Source organism: Ahaetulla prasina, chromosome 3 (assembly GCF_028640845.1).
Source record: "Ahaetulla prasina isolate Xishuangbanna chromosome 3, ASM2864084v1, whole genome shotgun sequence".
Classification (NCBI taxonomy): Eukaryota; Metazoa; Chordata; class Lepidosauria; order Squamata; family Colubridae; genus Ahaetulla; species Ahaetulla prasina.
Window position 1 is genome coordinate 5,415,878 of NC_080541.1, and position 23,191 is coordinate 5,439,068.

Genomic DNA, 23,191 nt, shown 5'->3' on the forward strand with positions numbered 1-23,191 from the left:
ACCTTATCAAGCATTTAAGAGGCGAGAACTTGGGAGCACAAAGAAACCACAACCAATGACCTAATCAACTAAAAAGACACACACACACACACACACACACACAACCGGGCACCATATAAATACCACACACTGAACAGCCTAAAGAACATACTCTGTTAGAGAGAAATTATCTGAAGATGGGCTCCAGTGATTGACCCAAATTGGATCCTGCAACATTATCCTGGGGCACGTAGAATCCCCTTCATTTATGAAATACTTTTTAACTTTGTTGAAGTTGTGCATTTGGGGTAACTGTTTTCTTGGGTGTAAACAACCCCTAGGAAATCTGAGTGGTTTTGAAGGAATAATTTGTTGTTATTCAATCTATGACTGAAAGTGAGAAAATTGATTAATTGGGTAACAAAGTGGCATGGGATGTGCGAAGGCATCCATGTGTCCTGGGGGTCTAATGGTTCTGCTCAAGATCTCACAATCTTGGGGAGGATCTCATAAAAACGTCCTTTGAAGTTTTGGAATTGAAACTAGCTGAGATTTGCAGGCATTATTAATAGCCTATTAACAGAAGACATGACTTGAATGCAGAAGGGTGCGTGTTTTGATCCGGAATCTCCAGTTATAGAAACCTTTTAGCAAGAGTTGAGAAACAGGAACTGTGAGAGGGATCTTGGAGGGATCTTAGTGGACAACCAGTTAAATATGAGCCAGCAGTGTGTGGTGGCAGGGCCTCTGGTATGGTTGGTGTGGTGTGGTGGTAGGGCCTCTAGTGGCGCAACAGGCTAATGCAGCCTGTTATTAACAGCAACTGCTTGCAATATTGCAGGTTCAAGTCCCACCAGGCCCAAGGTTGACTCAGCCTTCCATCCTTTATAAGGTAGGTAAAATGAGGACCCAGATTGTTGGGGGGCAATAAGTTGACTTTGTATATAGTATACAAATGGATGAAGACTATTGCTTGACATAGTGTAAGCCGCCCTGAGTCTTCGGAGAAGGGTGGGATATAAATGCAAAAAAAAAAAAAGAGCCAATGAAATCCTAAATTGCATTAACAGAGGGATACGATCAATATCAAGGGAGGTACTAATACCACTCTATAAAGCCTTAGTAAGGCCACACCTAGAGTACAGCATCCAGTTTTGGTCACCACACAATTAAAAAGATGTTGAGACTCTAGAAAGAGTGCAGAGAAGAGCAACCAGGATGATTAGGGGACTGGAGGCTAAAACATACAATGAACGGTTGCAGGAACTGGGCATGGCTAAATCTAGTGAAGAGGGGAGACAGGATAGCAGTCTTCCAATATTTGAGGAACTGTCACAAAGAGGAGGGGGTCAACGTGTCTTCCAAAGCATTAGAAGGCAAGACAAGAAACAAAATTCCTTGTAAAAGTCAACACAATCCTAAGCTGCGTTAACAGAGGGATAAAATCAAGATCAAGGGAGGTACTAATACCACTCTACAAGTAAGGCCACACCTAGAACACTGCATCCAGTTTTGGTCACCACACTGTAAAAAAGCTGCTGAGACTCCAGAAAGAGTGCAGAGAAGAGCAACAAAGATGATTAGGGGACTGGAGACTAAAACATACGAACAACAGTTGCAGGAACTAGGGATGGCTAGTCTAGAGAAGAGAAGGATCAAGGGAGACATGATAGCAGTCTTCCAATATTTGAGGGGTTGCCACAGAGAGGAAGGGGTCAAGCTCTTCTCCAAAGCACCAGAAGACCAGACAAGGAATAATGGATGGAAACTGACCAAGGAGAGATTCAACCTAGAAATAAGGAAACATTTTCTGACGGTGAGAACAATCAACCAATGGAACAAAAGTCGCCTTCGGAAGTTGTGGGAGCTTCATCACTGGAAGCTTTCAAGAAGAGACTGGACTGCCATCTGGCAGAAATGGTGTAGGGTCTCCTGCTTGGATGGGGGTGGGGGGTTGGACTAGATGACCTCCAAGGCTCCTTCCAGCTCTGTTGCTCGGTATGTCTATGGAGATTCTCAATCATTCAGGTCGTGGTTGTCTCTAAAAGTTGCTTTTTCCAAGGGCCACTGGACTTTGTTGGGGTCTTTTGTTTGAAAACATTTTGCTTCTCGTCCAAGAAGCTTCTTCAATGCTGTTATTTGTCTATTTGTCTGAAATAGTATAGGATTTCTTGTCTATAGGGCAAGGGTTGGACTAGAAGACCTCCAAAGTTCCTTCCAACGCTGTTACTCTGTATGTCTATGGAAAGGATCAATCATCCAGGTCATGGTTGTCCCAAAGGAGCTTTTTCCAAGAGGAACTGGACCTCCTTGGGTTTTGGTTTGAAAACATTTTGTTTTTCATCCAAGAAGCTTTTTCAGTTCCGTTATTTGTCTATCGGTCTCATATGGTATAACATTTCACGCTGAAACAGGAGGTTGGACTGGAAGACCTCTAAGGTTCCTTCGAACTCTGTTATTCTGTGTTCAACTGTTATTCAACTCATTCCATGACCCTGAGGACACAGATAAATCTCCAAGTGGCCTCAATGACGCTGTAAAAGGATGCAAATGACCAGCTGTCTTTAAGAAGTATAAATCCTTCCATTCCTCACCATCTGGTCAGAGTTGAAGAAGCTTCTTGGATGAGAAGAGAAACTTCTTTAAAAGAAAAAACAGAAAGTCCATTTGCCGCTTGAAAAAATATCTGGGATATCTGGGTCATGGTTATCCCAAATGTGCTTTTTCCAAGGGCAACTGGTCTTTCTTTTTTTCTTTTCTTTTTTTTTTTGTTTTAAAACATTTTGCTTCTCATCCAAGAAGCTTCTTCAGTTCTGTTAGTAGTCTCTTTGTCTGAAATGGTATAGGACAGCGATGGCAAACCCAAAGGCCACACACGCCCAAACTGCTAGGTGATGGGTTAGTGATGGGTTTCAATTTTTTATTATCTACCGGTTCTGTGGGCGTGGCATGGTGGGCGTGGCATGGCTTGGTGGGTGTGGCTTGGTGGGCGTAGCAGGGGAAGGTTACTGCAAAATCCCCATTTCCTCCTGATCAGCTGGGACTCAGGAGGCAGAGGATAGATGGGGGCGGGGCCAGTCAGAATTTTTACTACCGGTTCTCCGAACTGCTCAAAATTTCCACTACCAGTTCTCCAGAACTGTTCAGAACCTGCTGAAACCCACCTTTGATATGGGCGCATGTGTGCGCATCAGTGGTGAAATCCGATTTTTTTTACTACCGGTTCTGTGGCCGTGGCTTGGTGGGTGTGGTGTGGCTTGTAGGCGTGGCACGGGAAGGATACTACAAAATCTCCATTCCCTCCCCACTCCTGTGGGAAGAATATTGTAAAATCTCTATTCCCAGCCCACTCTGGGGCCAGCCAGAGGTGGTATTTGCCGCTTCTCTGGACTCCTCAAAATTTCCGCTACCGGTTCTCCGAACTGCTCAAAATTTCTGCTACCGGTTCTCCAGAACCTGTCAGAACCTGCTGGATTTCATTCCTGGTGTGCACCCCATTCATATGCATGCCCCGTGTGTGTGCAGCAGAGACCCGAAGACCACCTGACTGGTGGGAGGCACGCACACATGTGTGGCAAAGACCCAAAACAGAGCTGGGACAATGGCGCGTGTGCCCACAGAGAGGGCTCTGCATGCTACCTCTGGCACGCGTGTCATAGGTTCACCCCCACTGGTATAGGATTTGCTGCTGAAGCAGGGGATTGGACTACAACAGGGGTCTCCAACCTTGGTCCCTTTAAGACTTGTGGACTTCAACTCCCAGAGTTCCTCAGCCAGCAAAGCTGGCTGAGGGACTCTGGGAGTTGAAGTCCTCAAGTCTTAAAGGGACCAAGGTTGGAGACCCCTGGACTAGAAGACCTTCGAAGTTCCTTCCAACTCCGCTATTCTGTATTCTTCAAGATAGCTTTGACAAAGACATTACAATTCCACTCCCTGAAAAATAAAACGGCCATATTTCTGCACTGTTACTCATCCAGGCTGTTGCCAGGATTCTTTCTCCTAAAAAAAAAAAAAAAGAGTCCCATTTCCAGGATTGCAGTGGTTTTAAGTGCCCTTTTTCTCTCATTCCTTCCCGCGAATTGATCCTAATATACGGTGGCCATCGTGGTTATTCCCACTTACGAGCCCACGTTGAATGAGGCAATAACTCAGCGTAACGAATATTGTAAATAAGGGCAAAACGCCGGCAAGCTCTTTTCCACGCAGTCGCTCTCGCTTCCCAAAATGGATGCCAGGGGGGCAATTTTACTCATTGGTTCTTGGCTTTTATCGTCGTGTTGCGCATTGCTTGGATGGTTGAGAGAGCGAGCCAGACTCCAGCGATCGATTCTTCAGACCTTCGGGAGCGGCGTGGCCAGATTTAGCCCGCTGGCCAAATCCCTGGCCGACATCAGCCCACCGAAGCAAAGGTTTCCTCTGTGCCCACTAAGCCGAGAGAAAGAAAAATTATTGTTCTCTGGTTGCAAATAGCCTTTTTTAGCATCTCAACATTCTTTCCAGGTGTCTGTCACAGAATTGAACACTGGGACCTACCCGACCATGTGAAATTCAATATAGAGAAAAGTCAGGTTTGGCACTTAGATAAGAAAAAAGAAATGCATAGGTTTTTAGAAGTTACTCAATAGGAGTAACTGTGAGAGGGATCTTGGAGTCCTAGTAGACAACTACTTAAATATGAGGTAGCTGTGTGCGGCTGTCTGCAAGGAGTATCAATCCTTCCGTTCCCCACCATCCAGTCAGAGTTGAAGAAGCTTCTCGGATGAGGAGCGAAATGCCTTCAAAGAAAAACCAGTCATTTTTATAGATATTAAAGCCCATATAGTAAATAGATAAGTATAGATTTTGTGTTTTCCGTCCACTGAGAAATCACGCAAGGCTGTGCATACCAAATCAAGATGATCTCAGGGGAAATAACTGACAATCTCTTAGATATCTGCTAAGATTTTCTCTCTCCTCCCATCCCTCGCCCCTTCCTCCGATTTTATTTACTTTGTTAGGCAATTAAAGGTATCATTCCAAAATAATAATATACCAACAGAAGAAAACTGGTTAAGAAAAGTTTTAGCGTGTGCAGAGATGGATAAACTCACAAAAGAAATACAAGATAAGGAGGAAACAGAATTTTACATGGTATGACTCAAGAGCCTCAATGAGGCTCTAAAAGAATGCAAATGACCAGCTGTCTGCAAGGAGTATCAATCCTTCGGTTCCCCACCATCCAGTCAGAGTTGAAGAAGCTTCTCAGATGAGGAGCAAAATGCCTTCAAAGAAAAACCAGAAAGTCCAGTTGCCTCCTAAAAAAGCACCTTTCAGGCAAACTTAGAGAACACCAAGGATCACACAGACTCTTCATTTGAGCAGCCTATCTCTCTAGTACATGAACCTACGTAAAATCTGATTTCATATTCAAATTCAACAGTAAAAAAAGTAAAGTTCTACATTTAGGCAAAAAAAAACAAAATGCACAGGTATGTGGTACCTTGCTCAACAGTAGTACCTGTGAGAGGGATCTTGGAGTCCTAGTGGACAACCATTTAGATATGAGCCAGCCGTGTGCAGCAGCTGCCAAAAAAGCCAACACAATTCTAGGCGGCATAAACAGAGGAATAGAATCAAGATCACGTGAAGTGTTGATACCACTTAATAATGCCTTGATAAGGCCACACTTGGAATACTGCATCCAGTTTTGGTCACCACGATGTAAAAAGGATGTTGAGACTCTAGAAAGAGTGCAGAGAAGAGCAACAAAGATGATGAGGGGACTGGAGGATAAACCACACAAAGAATGGTTGCAAGAATTGGGTTACGTCTAGTCCAGGGGTCTGCAAACTTGGCTCTTTTAAGACTTGTGGAGCTTTGCTGGCTGAGGAACTCTGGGAGTTGAAGTCCATAATTCTTAAAAGAGCCAAGTTTGCAGACCCCTGATCTAGTCTAATGAAGAGAAGGGCTAAGGATGACATGACAACAGTCTTCCAATATTTGAGGGGTTGCCACAAAGAAGAGGGAGTCAAACTACTCTCCAAAGCACCTGAAGGCAGGACAAGAAGCAACGGGTGGAAACTAAGCAAGGAGAGAAGCAACTAAGGAGAACTTTCCTAACAGTGAGAACAATTAACCAGTGGAACAACTTCCCTCCAGAAGTTGTGGGTGCTCCAACACTGGAAGCTTTTAAGAAAAGACTGGACCGCCACTGGTCTTGAATGGTACAGGGCCGTGATGGCAAACCTATGACACAAGTGCCACAGGTGGCATGTGAAGCCATATCTGTGGGCACGTGAGCTCAGTTCCTAGCTCAGCTCCAACGCACGTTGGCCAGGTGAGCTTCGGGCCTTCCAGGCCCACCAGAAGTCAGGAAATGGGCCATTTCCGGCCTCTGCAGGGCCACCGGGGCAGGTGGGGAAGGCCGTTTTCGCCCTCCCCAGGCTCCAAGGAAGCCTCTGAGGCCTGGGGAGGGTGAAAATCGGGCCTACCGGGCCTACTGTGCCATCGCATGCCAAAAGCAGGGAGAGCAAAGGGGGGTCGCGTGTACTTGCACGGGGGTGCGGTGCATTAAATTATGGGTGTGGGCAAACAGATGCACAACACCCCCCCTCCACACTCCCCCCCCCCGGCTTTTGGCATGCTGCAAAAGCAAAATGGTTAGCCATCACTGCTACGGGTCTCCTGCTTGAGCAAGGGGTTGGACTAGAAGACCTCCCAGGTCCCTTCCAACTCTGTTTCATTCTGTTATATCCAGCCATCTCTTTTATGCCCTGCACCCTCTTTTTGTCAGCCCAGCTCGGGAGAGGGGGAGGAATTTGCTTTCAGAAAGAAGATGGCTTAGTTTTCCCCCCCGCAGCATGTTGAAATCCAGACCTGTCTGCTAAGGATTGTGTTTGTGTCACCCAGTTCGGGGCGAGTGCCTTTGCCTCTTCTCACACGTCGTATCACGGCAGTTGTTCTGGTAGTCCGCTTTGCTGAATGGGTTGTGATTGTCGCGTGCGTGTCGCAGCGGCGGGAGGACGGGCGCCGCCGAATGAAACCAGGGGCTCATCGAAGCGATGTTCTTGATGCCCGTCAAATGTCGCTGCGAATGTCGCTCTTCTTCCTGGCAGTGGAAGAGAGGCAATGAGGGGAAAAAAAACCAAACAAACACGGTTTTGCGATATGAAAGTTAATAAAGATGATTTGTGGCCGTTGCGATTAGCCGTTATTGATCGGCTCGACATCCGTGAATGGGTTTAATCCTCTTGTTCGATCCACGGAGGCGGTAGGCCGAGCTTGCGTCTGCGGGCAGGAAATTGTTTTGAATCTTTCACTATTCAGGTTTTTTTTGGGGGGGGGGGGGGGTGTGATAATCAGTTCCTTTATTAACAGAAGAGGGAAATGCCTCTCTTTTTAGTTTCTCCACAGATTATTATGTATAATAATTTATTTATAATAACATGAATAATGATCTGTACTCCCTTTGTGTTCTTCATTCCTTCCTGTCCTCCTTTTCCTTCCTTCCTTCTCTCCTTCCTTCCTCCCTCCCCATCTGTCTTTCTCTTATTTCCTTCTTTCCTTTCTTTCTTTCCTTCCTTCCTTCCCTTCCTCCTCCCTCCCTCTTCTTCCTCCCATCTCTAGCTTTCTCTTATCTTTCTTCCTTCCCCCATCCTTTCCTCCCTCCTTCTCTCTATTTTTCTGTTATCTTCCTTCCTTTCTTTCTTCCTTGGAATTCTCTTCTCTCTCTCTCTCTCTCTCTCTTCTTCCTCCCTCCCTCCCTCTCTCTCTCTTTCTCTCTCTGTCTTTGTTTCTGTCTCTCTGTTCCTCCCTTGGATCTTCCTTCCTTCCTTTCTTCCTTGGAATTGTCTTCTCTCTCTCTCCCTCCCCCTCTCCCTCCCTCCCTCCCTCCCTCCCCCTCTCTCTCTCTGTCTTTGTGTCTGTCTTTCTGTTCCTTCCTTGGATCTTCCTTCCTTCCTTCCTTCCTTCCTTCCTTCCTTTCTGCAATATGTTTGTAGAAATTTATTCTTTCTTTTCCGGATTCTGTCTTTAATACTGTCCCTGGATTTCAGAGTTTCACATTGTCTAATCTTCTTTCAGGAATTCCCACTTATTTTTGAAAATTGCATTTTATGCAATTTTATGCACTTAGGCATTTTATGCACTGGGCATGCCCAGTTTCTGAAGCCTCTATCCGGACTCCTCTTTACTATCCTGTGTCCATGTCCATTTTAAAACACAGCATGGGGTGGGCAGAGGCCCCCTTGAGGATTACCAAAGTGACACCATCTGTATCCTTGCTTTCTTTATCCAATGTGGACATCACCTCACGTGCATATGGGTAAAGAGCAGCGTAGGAGATGTCGTGTTGTATCTCTTCGCCTCACAGTTTCTCCGTGTTGTGCTAAAACCAACGGATGCATTGGTAACGTGTCATTATGGAAACAGACATCAGGAAACTAGCCGAACGAAAACAGAAGCTAAAATAAGATATGCAGACTCCCTTTCTGGCCTTAAAATAGATTTTGAATAGTAGAACTCAGCAGCAGAATATAAGGTTTACAAGGACTAGTTTGGCAATAGACCATATGCTTCTCTAGAGAATGGATGGATGGCTAGATTGATAGATAGATAGAGGATAGATAGATGATAGAGAGATAGAGAGATAGAGAGAAAGAAAATGGATGGATGGATAGATAGATAGATAGATAGATAGATAGATAGATAGATAGATAGATAGATAGATAATGGATCGATAGATAATGGATAGATAGATAAGGGATGGATGGATGGATGGATGGATGGATGGATGGATGGATGGATAGATAGATAGATAGATAGATAGATAGATAGATAGATAGATAGATAGATACATACATAGATAGATACATAGATAGATACATAGATAGAGCACATGTGCCATAGATTCACCATCAAGGTATAGGGTCTCCTGCTTGAGCTGGGGGCTGGACTAGAAGACCTCCAAGGTCTCTTCCAGCTTCTCTTCTCCTCTCCTCTCCCATACCCTACCTTACTTTACCCTACCCTACCTGACTCTATTCCTATGCCCTCCTGAAGCCCTGATTGCTTTGTTTTAGAGAGAGCCTTTAGAGGTAGGGCTGGGCTCTCCAGAGAGCCAGTCTGGTGTAGAGATTAAGGCGCCAGTCTCAAAACCAAGCGATGGAGAGTTCTAGTGCTGCCTTAGGATGAGAGCCAGCTGGGTGGTTTTGGACCAATCACCAAGAGACTGGGAGTTCCAGTCCCATCTTAGGCAGGAAAGCCAGCTTGGTGACTTTGAGCCAATCACCAGGAGACTGCGAGTTCTAGTCCTGCTTTACGCATGAAAGCCAGCTGGGTGACTTTGAGCCAATCACCAGGAGACTGTGAGTTCTAGTCCTGCCTCAGGCATGGAAACCAGCTGGGTGACTTTGAGCCAATCACCAGGAGACTGTGAGTTCTAGGCCTGCTTTACGCATGAAAGCCAGCTGGGTGACTTTGAGCCAATCACCAGGAGACTGTGAGTTCTAGGCCTGCTTTACGCATGAAAGCCAGCTGGGTGACTTTGAGCCAATCACCAGGAGACTGTGAGTTCTAGGCCTGCTTTACGCATGAAAGCCAGCTGGGTGACTTTGAGCCAATACCAGGAGACTGTGAGTTCTAGTCCTGCTTTACGCATGAAAGCCAGCTGGGTGACTTTGAGCCAATCACTCACTTTCAGTCCTGTCCCCCTTACAGGGTTGTTCTTGTGGGCAGGAAATAGGAGACCGAAGGAACACGAGGTTTGCTCAGCACTCCGAGTCATTTATACAGATATTAAAGCCCATATAGTAAATAGATAAGTATAGATTTTGTGTTTTCCGTCCACTGAGAAATCACGCAAGGCTGTGCATACCAAATCAAGATGATCTCAGGGGAAATAACTGACAATCTCTTAGATAGCTGCTAAGATTTTCTCTCTCTTCCCATTCCTCGCCCCTTCCTCCGATTTTATTTACTTTGTTAGGCAATTAAAGGTATTATTCCAAAATAATAATATACCAACAGAAGAAAACTGGATAAGAAAAGTTTTAGCGTGTGCAGAGATGGATAAACTCACAAAAGAAATACAAGATAAGGAGGAAACAGAATTTTACATGGTATGGCTCAAGAGCCTCAATGAGGCTCTAAAAGGATGCAAATGACCAGGTTTGTCTGCAAGGAGTATCAATCCTTCCGTTCCCCACCATCCAGTCAGAGCTGAAGAAGCTTCTTGGATGAGAAGCGAAATGCCTTCAAAGGGGCAAATTTCTGGGCCTCTGTGGCTCAGACTGCTAATGCAGTCTGTTATTAACAGCAGCTGCCTGCAATTACTGCAGGTTCTAGTTCCACCAGGCCCAAGGTTGACTCAGCCTTCCATCCTTTATAAGGTAGGTAAAATGAGGACCCAGATTGTTGGGGGCAATAAGTTGACTTTGTATATAAATATACAAATAGTATGAAGACTATTGCTAACATAGTGTAAGCCGCCCTGAGTCTTCGGAGAAGGGCGGGATATAAATGCAAATAAAAAAAGAAAAAGAAAAACCAGAAAGTCCATTTGCCTCCTGAAAAAGCACCTTTCAGAAAAACTTAGAGAACACCAAGGACCACATAGACTCTTCTTTTGAGCAGCCTATATTTCTAGTACATGAACCTACGTAAAATCTGACTTCATATTCAAATTCAACAGTGAAAAAAGTAAGGTTCTACATTTAGGCAAAAAAACCCAAAATGCACAGGTACCGTATATGTGGTACCTTGCTCAATAGTAGGGATCTTGGAGTTCTAGTGGACAATCATTTAGATATGAGCCAGCAGTGTGCAGCAGCTGCCAAAAAAGCCAACACAGTTCTGGGCTGCATAAACAGAGGGATAGAATCAAGATCACGTGAAGTGGTTTGTTTGTTTTTTGGTAAAAAAGTTTTATTTCCATTTTCCAACAACCTATTCAATATACAGTCACTTATTCAACATTAGTCATTAACTTTCATTTGTTACTTATTCGGACCTGCCCAGCTACCACTTCCTTCCTTAACAAACCTTTCCTCCTCCCTTATCTACTTTCTTCTACTTTCTTCATCCTTCGCTTTTCTACATCCTCTCCTCCTTCCCTACTCTTCTCTTCCACCCTTTCTAACCCTCTCTCTTTCCCCTTTCTTCTTCCTCTCCTTTCCCCCTTTTCTACCTCTCTCTTTCCTACCTACTTTCTTCCTTCACTCTCTCCTCTCCCTTTCCATTCCCTTCTGAAATGGCAGCTGAGCAGCCCCGATTTCATTTCAAATTATTTCTATTTCTTAATTACATATCTTCAATCATTCCTTTACATTGATCCTTCATCTCCCCCCCTCCCCCCTTCCCCTCCCTCCCCCCTCCCACCCCCCGAGACTTCCCAGAACAAAGTACAGGGTATAAGATTAACAATCATAAATTAAAATACAACATAAGTCATAATCCATAGTCACTCCTCTCTCTAAGACCTTAACTCCCCTTCCAGAAACAAAAAAGTACATTCTTCTTCCAGTCCATTATATATCAGTCCATTCCACTCCTAAAATCTTCAGAATCTTCCAATTAAATTAGTATTTCCAGTTCATCAATAAAATACATAGTTTTTAATATCCAATCTTCATCAATTAACACCAAATATATATCAATCCATTCCACTCCTGAAGTCTTCAGAATCTTATAGTTTTTAATATCCAATCTTCATTGATCAAGACCAAGACGATATTCCATCTTCCAGTATTCATCAGAAATTCTTTTATAATATACCTTTCTTCCTTAAACAGTCTCCCAAATATAATTCCAGTTTAAATTCTTAAATTTTTATCCAATCTCCAAAAATAAACAATATTCTATCTTCTCATATCTTTAATATCACTTACATAAATCAAATAACATTGCTAATATTAATATTTCTTCAATTTACCTTACATCTGATGTAAGATCACGTGAAGTGTTAATACCACTTTATAATGCCTTGGTAAGGCCACACTTGGAATACTGCATCCAGTTTTGGTCGCCACGATGTAAAAAAGATGTTGAGACTCTAGAAAGAGTGCAGAGAAGAGCAACCAAGATGATTAGGGGACTGGAGGCTAAAACATATGAAGAACCGTTGCAGGAACTCGGTATGCCTAGTTTAATGAAAAGAAAGACTAGGGGTGACATGATAGCAGTGTTCTAATATCTCATGGGCTGCCACAAAGAAGAGGGAGTCAAACTATTCTCCAAAGCACCTGAGGGTAGAACAAGAAGCAATGGGTGGAAACTGATCAAGGAAAGAAGCAACTTAGAACTAAGGAGAAATTTCCTGACAGTTAGAACAATCAATAAATGGAACAACTTGCCTGCAGAAGTTGTGAATGCTCCAACACTGGAAATTTTTAAGAAAATGTTGGATAGCCATTTGTCTGAAATGGTGTTGGGTTTCCTGCCTGGGGAGGGAATTAGGCCTAGAAGACCTCCAAGGTCCCTTCCAACTCTGTTATTATGTTATGTTATATCCCTGGTCCTTACAAAATAAACAAATCTCATCCATCACTGGACTCATTTTTAACTGGAAAAGCCAAAGACTTCTACTTCTTCACGGAAATGTTTGCATGTCTCATTGAACTATGACCTTTCTGAAAGTCCGTGTGTTGAGAGAGTGGCGGTGAAGTTGTAGCATATGGTTTCTGAGAGGGTGAATGATTGCAGGAGCTGCCTGCTCTCCTGATTGCTGTCAAAAGACTGTAAGTTGGAGAAGGGATGATTGCAGCTCAAGACTTGTTCTCTTTATTGCTCAGTTTGCAGAGGTCTCATATGTATGCCAACTGTTCCGATAAGGACTCTTCAAACGTCAATTGCTCCACTCTGCACAAAATACATCCCTTCCAAATGGTTGTCAGAAAGCAATAAAAAGGAGAATGTTTGTAGCTCAGGGTTGAACTGCGGGGTCCTTGGTCCTCCCTGAGCTTGGTTGTTTTCTTGCAGATGTTTCCTTATCCAACTAGGTAACTTCATCAGTGCTAGAAGGGAGTGGGGTCTGCAGAGTGGAGGAAAAGGAGGAGGACAGTGGGGTCCTTGGTGCTCTCTGAACTTGGTGCTTTTTTGCAGACGTTTCCTTATCCAACTCGGTAACATCGTCTCATTTCAACCCTGAGTGTTCTGTCTCCGTCCCCACTTCGGAGCAACTTCAGCCAGTGGATTCACGGCTCTTATCAGTCCTGGCAGAGAAAACATAGCTGCCTGCCAAAGTTCAAACAAATGACTCACGTAGCAAGACTTTCAGCTCTTTTTGAAACGGATCAGCTAAACTTTTGCTTCCCGTGGAGTGAGAGCAGTCCCAAAGCTCCTTATATATCCTGTGGGGTGGGGCTCCTTCCCCACCCTTCCCTTTGATGAAGCTGCCTCTCTAATCTTCTGAAGTGCTGGTCAAGCCAAGCTGGATTATTATTATCAGCTGGGTCTGAAGGCATAGCCTGGGGAAGGGAGGAATCAGGGGATGACGGCCTCATTACGTCCTCCGACTGGTCTGGTTCTGGCTCCTGGAACTGGGCCAAAGGCATCGGTGCTCCTAAGGTAAGGCTTACCGGCCCTTCCCCCTCACTCTCGGAGTCACTTCCGGGCATGGGGCCAGGTTTGGGGGCTGGAGTCACAACACTGAGCTACAAATCTTCTCCTTTAAACCTGGGATCCTTCGGCCAATTTATTTTCAAATACAAAGAGCATGGCAACTGTTCTTCCATTGTAGTTTTAACTCCTCTCAGCTCTACAGAGCAGGAAGTTCTTCTCATTTACACCTGAGGCCTCCAAAGAAGCGCACTTTGCATTTAGTACATCTGGAGTTGAGGAGGCAGGAATAAATTTCAATCCAGAGAGATAAGACACTATCAGCATCTTGGAGAGCTCACATCCAGAAATGGCCAGTCGCAGAAAGAGAGCTGGTCTTCTGCCACTTCAGGCTGACAATATTGTTGTAGACTCGAAGGCCTAAAGCAGGGGTCAGCGACCGGCGGCTCAGGAGCCGCCTGTGGCTCTTTCACCCCTCCGCTGCGGCTCCCTGTCACTCAAAATATGCGTCACAACCGCCAACATGCGACACCTGCCGGCATGCGACTTATTGAGCTTTTCAAACCCTGGTAAGCCAACCATGGATAAATCCAAAAAAAGAAAACTTTCAGAAGCAAACAGAACATTTACTTCAACTACATATGCTAGTTTTGTGGCCACTCAAGAAATAGTCAGGGTTTTGTGGCTCCCGGTGTTTCCTTTTCTCTGGGAAACTGGTCCAAATGGGTCTTTCAGTGTTTAAGGTTGCAAATCCCTGGGCTAAAGGGACCTTGGAGGTCTTGTAGTCCAACCCCCTGCCCAAAACAGACACCCATCCTGAACAAAGGGTTGTCCAGTCTTGCCTTTTCACCATCCCGAACAAATGGTTGCCCAGTTCCATCGACCTCCAGCGATGGAACAGCCAGGACTCCACGAAGCAAGCTGCTCCATTAATTAATCATTCTCAACTGTCAGAAAATTTCTCATTTCCAGGTTGGATCTCCGTCTGCAGAGCTTCAACCCATTGCTTCTTGTCCTGCCTTCAGGTGCTTTGGAGATTAAATCAATCCCATCTTCGCTATGACAGCCCTTAAGTATTGGAGGATAGCAATAGCGCTTAGACTTATATATTGCTTCATAGTGCTCTACAGCAGGGGTCTCCAACCCTGGCAACTTTAAGACTTGTGGACTTCAATTCCCAGAGTTCCTCAGCCAGCAAAGCTGAGATGGGGCCAGGGGCATCTGGGAGGGATGCACAGACTTGGGAGACTCCAGAGGCGGACAGCAGAGAGGCAGAGGAACAGGAGAAGCCTGTTCCTAGTGCACGCATGAGAAGAGCTGCCAGAAGGCAAGAGCAGCTAAAGCAAAAAGGACGACTTGGGAGTAAGGCCAGGAGATGATTGGCCCCTCCCATAAGGTTTAAAAGAGCAGCAATGGCTCTTGGGTTCTTTATAGGAAAGCAGTGTTGCTACAATTGTTTCTTGTTTCCTGTTTCTGAACTTCATGGGGTTCTTACCAAGAAAAGCCTTTGGCAGGGTGCCAAAGAAGACAAAGGCTTGTGATAAGGCCGAAGGACTTTTTCTGAAGGACCTTGTTTTGGACTTCATTAATTGAAGTAACTCTCAGCTGTTCTAATACAGTATGTTTGTTTAGGGTTGATTGTGTCTGGTAATAAATATTTGGCCCTAGGTCACAACATCAAATTTGACACCCCTGCCATAGCTGTTTATCGTGCAATTTAGCTTCCAGACCTCGTATCATCTTTCTTGCTCTTTTCTGCCCTCTTTCTAAGGCCTCAGCATCTTTTAACACCTTCCAGGGGTCAACTGGGGTGTAATGCTCCCGGTTCCGACCGGATCGTGCGATCCAGTAGCTATGGGGGCGGGTAGTTCAGAGAACCGGTAGCACAAATCCCTGCCTCCCCCCCCCCACTGCCCACAGCTCGCTGTTTCTCTTCTCCATCCCTGAAGCTCTTGGTGGTGATAAAGGGCCTTAAATGACTGCTGCGGTGCTTCAAAGGGCCACATTAGAGCTGATCAGCGCTGTAAGCGGCTAGTAGACCGGTGCCTCTATTTTTAAAGAAGGTAGACCGGTGCACTCCCAAAAAAAGGCAATTAGTAAACCGGTGCTTCTATTTTTAAAGAAGGTAGACTGGTGCACTCCCAAAGAAAGGCAATTAGTAGACCGGTGCCTTTATTTTTAAAGAAGGTAGACTGGTGCGCTCCCAAGTTTTGTATACTTTATTATTTTTATTATTTATTATTATTGGCCATGCCCATTCAGTTGCCTGACCACCAAGCCACGCCCACCAGATCACCTGACCACCAAGCCACGCCCACCAGTTAAGCCACACCCACAGAAACGGTAGGGAAAATTTTTAGAGTTCACCCTTAGGGTCAACCATACATAACTTCTACTACTGCTTGCTGGTCCTGATTGCTTCAAATCTCCTGGCCAATGGTGGGATGCTGCCAGTTTAACAACCAATTCGGTGATCGTGCGCTAACGCACGCTGCGCACACATTCACAGTTTTACAAATACTAACCTTATGTGTTACACAGCTGAGGCGCAGCAATCTGCTCTGCCGCGCCAATCAGCTGAGAAGATATAGGTCAGCAAAACGCAGGAGCAGGTGGGCGGGCTGACCTGATCGTTGGAGCGAACCGGTTCGCTCCCAGCTGATCGTTGGCGATACCGGTTCACCCGAACCGGTCCAAACCGATAGAATCCCACCCCTGCTCCCAACCCATTCTGAGGTGCCTAAAATGCAGAGGAGAAACTAGGAAAAAAGTCATCTTCTAAAATGGGGTGATTAGATAATGGGAGAGTAGATCTCCAAGCCGAGACAGCTCCAAATGAGGCCATCATGAAAGGAAGGGATCGGAGTCTCACACACTTTGGTACACAATCTTAGAAAGCCGAACCTAGCATCTAATGAGTTGCTCATCAGCCTTAGCTCAGAGCCCTAGTTTCAAATCCTCTTTTCCCTAATCTCCCATTTTGACAGTCCTCATAAAGTTCTCCTCCTTTACGTATCTGCGCAGATGAAATGTAATATCGGCTTCCCTAATTGCCATCCCAAAGCTGATGAAGACTCGCAGGCAGCTTCTAAATTCGCTCTCGGTTTTATTCTATCCCTTCAGCCTTACCCAGCCTGTAGATCCTCATGGGATGCTGGGTAAAAGGCTTTATCCTATCCAAGCCCTGCTGTGACAGAGTCCCCCCCTCCCACTTTGCTCATTAGCATATGTCCATCACTCTCATCTCTTAAGCAGTGGGAGGGAGGGGCAGTTATCAGCAAATATGCTGCAGCTCCCAAAAAAGCCAACACAGTTCTAGGCTGCATAAACAGAGGGATAGAATCAAGATCACGTGAAGTGTTAGTGCCACTTTATAATGCCTTGGTAAGGCCACACTTGGAATACTGCATCCAGTTTTGGTCGCCACAATGTAAAAAAGATGTTGAGACTCTAGAAAGAGTGCAGAGAAGAGCAACCAAGATGATTAGGGGACTGGAGGCTAAAACATATGCAGGAACTGGGTATGACTAGTTTAATGAACAGAAGGACTAGGGGAGACATGATAGCAATCTTCCAATATCTCCGGGGCTGCCACAAAGAAGAGGGAGTCAAGCTATTCTCCAAAGCACCTGAGGGTAGAACAAGAAGTAATGGGTGGAAACTAATCAAGGAGAGAAGCAACTTAGAACTAAGGAGAAATTTCCTGACAGTAACAACAATTAATCCATGGAACAACTTGCCTCCAGAAGTTGTGGTTTCTCCATCACTGGAGGCTTTTAAGAAGAGACTGGACAGCCACCTGTCTGAAATGATACAGGGTCTCCTGCTTGAGCAGAGGCTTAAACTAGAACAGGGGCCTGTAAACTCTTGTCCTGGGTCCAACATTGGTCCTTGGCATGCCAGAAACCATGCTGTGCAAACAAGCAAAGCCCAATTCACGGGATGCAGGCAAGTCACGAAATCATGACCCTTCAGTTCTCTTCCTCCACCACCTCCTCCTCCTCCTCCTCCTTTCTCCACAAACCTCATTCACTTCTAGCACGGATGATGTTACCTAGTTTGGTAATGAGATGTCTGCATGAAAACAGCCAAGCATCAAGGATTCTCTCCTCCTCCTCCTCCTCCTCCTCCTCCTCCTCCTCCTCCTCCTCCTCCTCCTCCTCCTCCTCCTCCTCCTCCTCTTTGCAAACCCCACTCCCTTCCAGCACTGATGATATGGCCAAGTTGGGCCAGGAAACGTCTGCAAGAAAACTACGAAGCTCAGAGAGCACCAAGAACGCCACAGTTCGACTGTGAATTGCAGACATTCTCTTCTATCGGCAGAGCTGACTAGCTCACAGTTACTACTATTGAGTTACTACTATTTGTCCATGGAGTGGACCTCCAGAGGAAGGAACGGTTTGGCTTTGCTGGAAATATCAAATGAGATCAAATCCTGACAGGGATGCTGCAAATCGCACAGTGTCTACAACGCACAAGTCTGAACTCGATGTCTTCCAAGGAACTCTAGAAGTCTCCACGACTGTATCGGGAGCCCATTTACCACCACCACCACCCGCTGTAGAGTTGCAATGAAACAGACCCCGAAAAGAAGAAGTCTAGCTGTGCCTTTATCTTTGCATTCATTTCTAGGTTACACCGTCTTTCCGCTTCTTATAACACCGAGCAGAGGGCCTGTATTATTTTGAAGAGGAAACATTTAAAAGCGATGTGAGGCAATGAATGTTGGTGTTACACGGTGAATCTACCCCTGCTGGTTTCTTCAGAGAAACTGAGCTTGCCCACATCCTTCAAACGTTGCCTGTCTTCAATGGGGTAATATTCCCACAGCCGCTCACTGCCCTTCAAAGAAAGCTGACTTCACTCCTCTGTTTGTCTGCTAGACATTTCGATTGCCTTGCTAATAATTCTGGGGAAAGGGAACTCACGCAGCAAATGCCGACTGTCCCCCCCTTTTTTTTCCCCCAACCAGATGTTCCTTTCAGATTCTTCATTCTGCCGTCTGTGGAACATCGGTTGCACGGTGGAGCTCAGCTGCCCCACGGCACGGCATTTTGTAAAGCGATATTTTGTACGTCTGCTGGTTGCTGGTGTCACCGCAATGTTGTAGTGCACAATTGTTCCAGGGAGGTGCTCGGCAGATAGGGGTGTACCCTGGAGACTGGAGGTCATCGCCTCTAGAGGCCAAATCAGAGTCTTCTGATTTTGAAGAACGAGGTTTTGGTGTCACCCCTTTGAAGTAGAACAGATTGGAAACGATAGTTATGAATACTAAAATTACTTTTATTATAGTTATAATAACAGAATTTTACAAATCTGAATGTCCGTCCTTCCTTCCTTCCTTCCTTCCGATATCCCTTTATATTGAAACTAGATAAAGATGATAGATAGATAGATAGATAGATAGATAGATAGATAGATAGATAGATAGATAGATAGATAGATACATACATACATACATACATACATACATACATACATACGTACATACATACATGCGTACATAGTAGAAGATGAGAGAGAGAAAGATACATACATACATATATACATACATGGTAGAAGATGAGAAAGAGAGAGAGATACATACATGGTAGATGATAGATAGATAGATGATGGATAGATACATACATACATGGTAGAAAATGAGGGAGAGAGAGAAAGATACATACATACATACATGGTAGAAGATGAGAAAGAGAGAAATACATACATGCATACATACATACATGGTAGAAGATGAGAAAGAGAGAAATACATACATGCATACATACATACATGGTAGAAGATGAGAAAGAGAGAGAGATATATACATGGTAGATGATAGATAGATAGATGGATGGATGGATAGATAGATAGATAGATGATAGATACACACACACATACATACATACATGGTAGCAGATAAAGAGAGAGATACATGCATGTATGCATACATACATGGTAGATGATAGATAGATGATGGATAGATACATACATACATACATGGTAGAAGATGATAGATACATAGATACAGATTGATTGATAGATACATAGAATAGGTAGATGATTGATAGATATTAGAAAACATCCAAACAAATATACAATAAGATATGTGTGTTTGCGCGCACACACACACACACACACACACACACACTGTCACAAACAAAAACACACATACATACATACATACATGCACACGCTGAATAATATCTTGTGACTCTCGCTGTGTGTGTGTGTGTGTGTGTGTGTGTGTGTGTGTGTGTGTGTGTGTGTGTTTATTCAGGCTTAGAGCTGATAGTTATGGGACCTGTTTGGAGCAGCGAAGAGTCCCAATGTGATTTTGCACACCTTGCAACAGCTAACACCTTCCACTTCACTTCAGGCAACATCAAAGGATGCTGGAGGCTTTGCTTGCTCCCCATCCAAAAGCTCCAAGCCTGAATGTCGTGTCCCCCTCACTCTCCGACGACCGGGTCAAGGAAGTCCATATCAGACGTGGCAACGAAGGTTTATCAGGGCAGAGTCCAAGTTGTGACTTCAGCGATAGAGTCCGATATCAGCAAACTAGATGAGACTTTGCTTGACTCAAGGTTGGAATGCCAAAAGCAGGTCCTTTATATAGGCTGTGGGGTGTGGCTCCATGACTCAGCATTTATCCAGGCCTGCCTCTTCCCTTCCTTCTGCTGGCGTCGCCTCTCAGATCTCCGGAAGTGAGGGTCTTCCCACGCTGAATTGTGGCTGGCTTCCTGCTCACACACTGTAGGAATGAAGTTTATCGGGCTTGTCTGTTCACTCCTGACATCATCTCCGGGCATGGGGCCAGGGCCAGGGGCTGGAGGCATGACAGGCCGTTCATCTTCATTAGGTGGAGACGGGAGGGGCCCGGCTGAGGAGAGGAGGGAGGACAAGGCACAACACTGAATTTCCCCAACGTCCGGTCCAAATGGATGGTTACTCGCCTCAGCGATGGCAGACTTACGTATCTCCAAATAAACAACAGAGTTGGCAGCCCTGTTAAAACTCTCTCAAGAGTTCGGAAATCCAGTGTATCACAGCGCCAAACTTCGCAATAGCTTTTCTTTTCTTTTCTTTTTTTCCTCTCCCCTCCCTGGAGGCAGAAAAATATTCACGGATATAATAAGCTAGAGTTTTTCCTCTCTTTATCTCTTTCTACATTGCTCAATTGGGAAGCTCAATTTTAGGCAATTGCGTATGCCGGGCGCAAAAAAATATGCCTTAAATTAATGTTGCTGTCACGCTTTGAAGTTTGGGGGGGGGGGAACGAAGTGACACGTCGGGGAGGATGAAATCAGCTGCATGTGATGCAAAGCAAGTGCGGGCAGTCCTCAGAATACGACCACAAATTTCTGTTGCTAAGTGCGAACTTTTAATCAGCGAGTTTTGCCCCATTTTGCAGCTGTTGTTGTTGTTGTTGTTGTTATTATTATTATTATTATTATTATTATTATTATTATTATTATTATTATTATTATTATTATTATTATTTATTAGATTTTTATACCGCCCTTCTCCCAAAGGACTCAGGGCGGTGTACAGCCGGAATAAAAACAATAACAGAATACAATTAAAATAAACAATTTAAAAAACTTCTTATAAAATTGGCCGAAATTTAAAACATATTAAAATCTAAAACCCCATTAAAATACATCCAAAAAATTTAAAATTTAAAAAATTTAAAAAATTTAAAATTCAAGACAACCCCGTTCAGTGAATCACAGCAGTTGTTAAGTCAGGAACATGGTTTGTTTGTTTGTTTGTTTGTTTGTTTTGTCGAGTACATATTAGATCAGGGGTCTCCAACCTTGTCAACTTTAAGACTTGTGGACTTCAACTCCCAGAATTCCTCAGCCAGCTTTGAAACTCTGGGAGTTGAAGTCCACAAGTCTTAAAGTTGACAAGGTTGGAGACCCCTGTTCTAAAGCTTTGCTGGCTTAGGAACTCTGGGAGTTGAAGTCCACAAGTCTTAAAGTTGCCAAGGTTGGAGACCCCTGTTCTAAAGCTTTGCTGGCTGAGGAACTCTGGGAGTTGAAGTCCACAAGTCTTAAAGTTGCCAAGGTTGGAGACCCCTGTTCTAAAGCTTTGCTGGCTGAGGAACTCTGGGAGTTGAAGTCCACAAGTCTTAAAGTTGACAAGGTTGGAGACCCCTGTTCTAAAGCTTTGCTGGCTGAGGAACTCTGGGAGTTGAAGTCCACAAGTCTTAAAGTTGACAAGGTTGGAGACCCCTGTTCTAAAGCTTTGCTGGCTGAGGAACTCTGGGAGTTGAAGTCCACAAGTCTCAAAGTTGCCAAGGTTGGAGACCCCTGTTCTAAAGCTTTGCTGGCTGAGGAACTCTGGGAGTTGAAGTCCACAAGTCTTAAAGTTGCCAAGGTTGGAGAGCTCTGTTCTAAAGCTTTGCTGGCTGAGGAATTCTGGGAGTTGAAGTCCACAAGTCTTAAAGTTGACAAGGTTGGAGACCCCTGTTCTAAAGCTTTGCTGGCTGAGGAATTCTGGGAGTTGAAGTCCACAAGTCTTAAAGTTGACAAGGTTGGAGAGCTCTGTTCTAAAGCTTTGCTGGCTGAGGAATTCTGGGAGTTGAAGTCCACAAGTCTTAAAGTTGACAAGGTTGGAGACCCCTGTTCTAAAGCTTTGCTGGCTGAGGCATTCTGGGAGTTAAAGTCCACAAGTCTTAAAGTTGACAAGGTTGGAGACCCCTGTATTAGATACCATATATAAGCATGAATTGAATACATAAAATGAATACAATTTTGCGACGTGAATCTGGCTTCCCCATTGGCTTGGCACGTCGGTAGGTCGCAAAAGGGGATTGCATGACCCCGGGGACGCTGCAGACGTTATAAATGTGAGTCAGTTGCAAAAGCGTCTGAATTTTCATCACAAGATCGAATTTTCAACATGTGATCACGGATATGCTGCAACGGTCTGAATGTTGGGGCCTGTCAGTCGCCGGCCCCTCCAGTGGAAGAATCAGAGGAGGAGGAGGAGGTGGTGTGGGAGTCAGGGCCAGCATTGGGAGCTCTGAAGGGGAAGAGGGAATGTAGCTGTCAGAGATAGACAGAGGGGGAGTTTGGGCCCTCAGATGGAGAGTCAATAGCCCCCAGGTCTGGAGCTGGCTGATGAGGAGGAGGAGGAACAGCTGGGTCCCGTGCCTGACGCATGGATATGTGCAGAAGGCAGAGGAGAGGAGAGCAGTGGAAATCTATGGGCGGGTCCTTGGGACGGAAGAGCCACCACTGCTAGTGAAGCCCCACCCTAGCTCTGGGGATAAAAGGCAGGGAGCAGAGATGAATAGGTGTGGCAGAAAACTAGTCATCTCCCTGCCGGTTCACCATTGATAGCCTGCACTTCCGAATCCTGTCTGGAAATTATGTAGCCTGCTGTGAGAGATCAGCTTCTGGCGCTCCTAATAAAGGGAACTTTTCATTAACTACAAAGGTCTTGTTGCTATTTGGGAGCCGGGTCAGAACACTGAAAAGTGGTCATAAGTCACTTTTTTCAGTACCATTGTAAACCAAGACAACTAGACACAAGAAGAGTTTTTTCCCGAATGCCATCACTCTGCTAAACAAATAATCCCCTGTCAAATTATTTACTAAATCTGCACTACTATTAATCATTCCCATCACCCATCTCCTTCCACTTATGACTGTAACTTTGTTGCTTGTATCCTTACGATTTACCG

At 44.9% G+C, this 23,191-nt stretch overlaps 1 protein-coding gene across 1 annotated transcript in view; it reads left to right on the top strand.

Annotated features, from left to right (window-relative positions):
* TSNARE1 (t-SNARE domain containing 1) overlaps positions 1-23,191 on the top strand; it is a 355,693-nt gene that overhangs the window by 330,607 nt on the left and 1,895 nt on the right. The gene's annotated exons all lie outside the window — the stretch shown is intronic.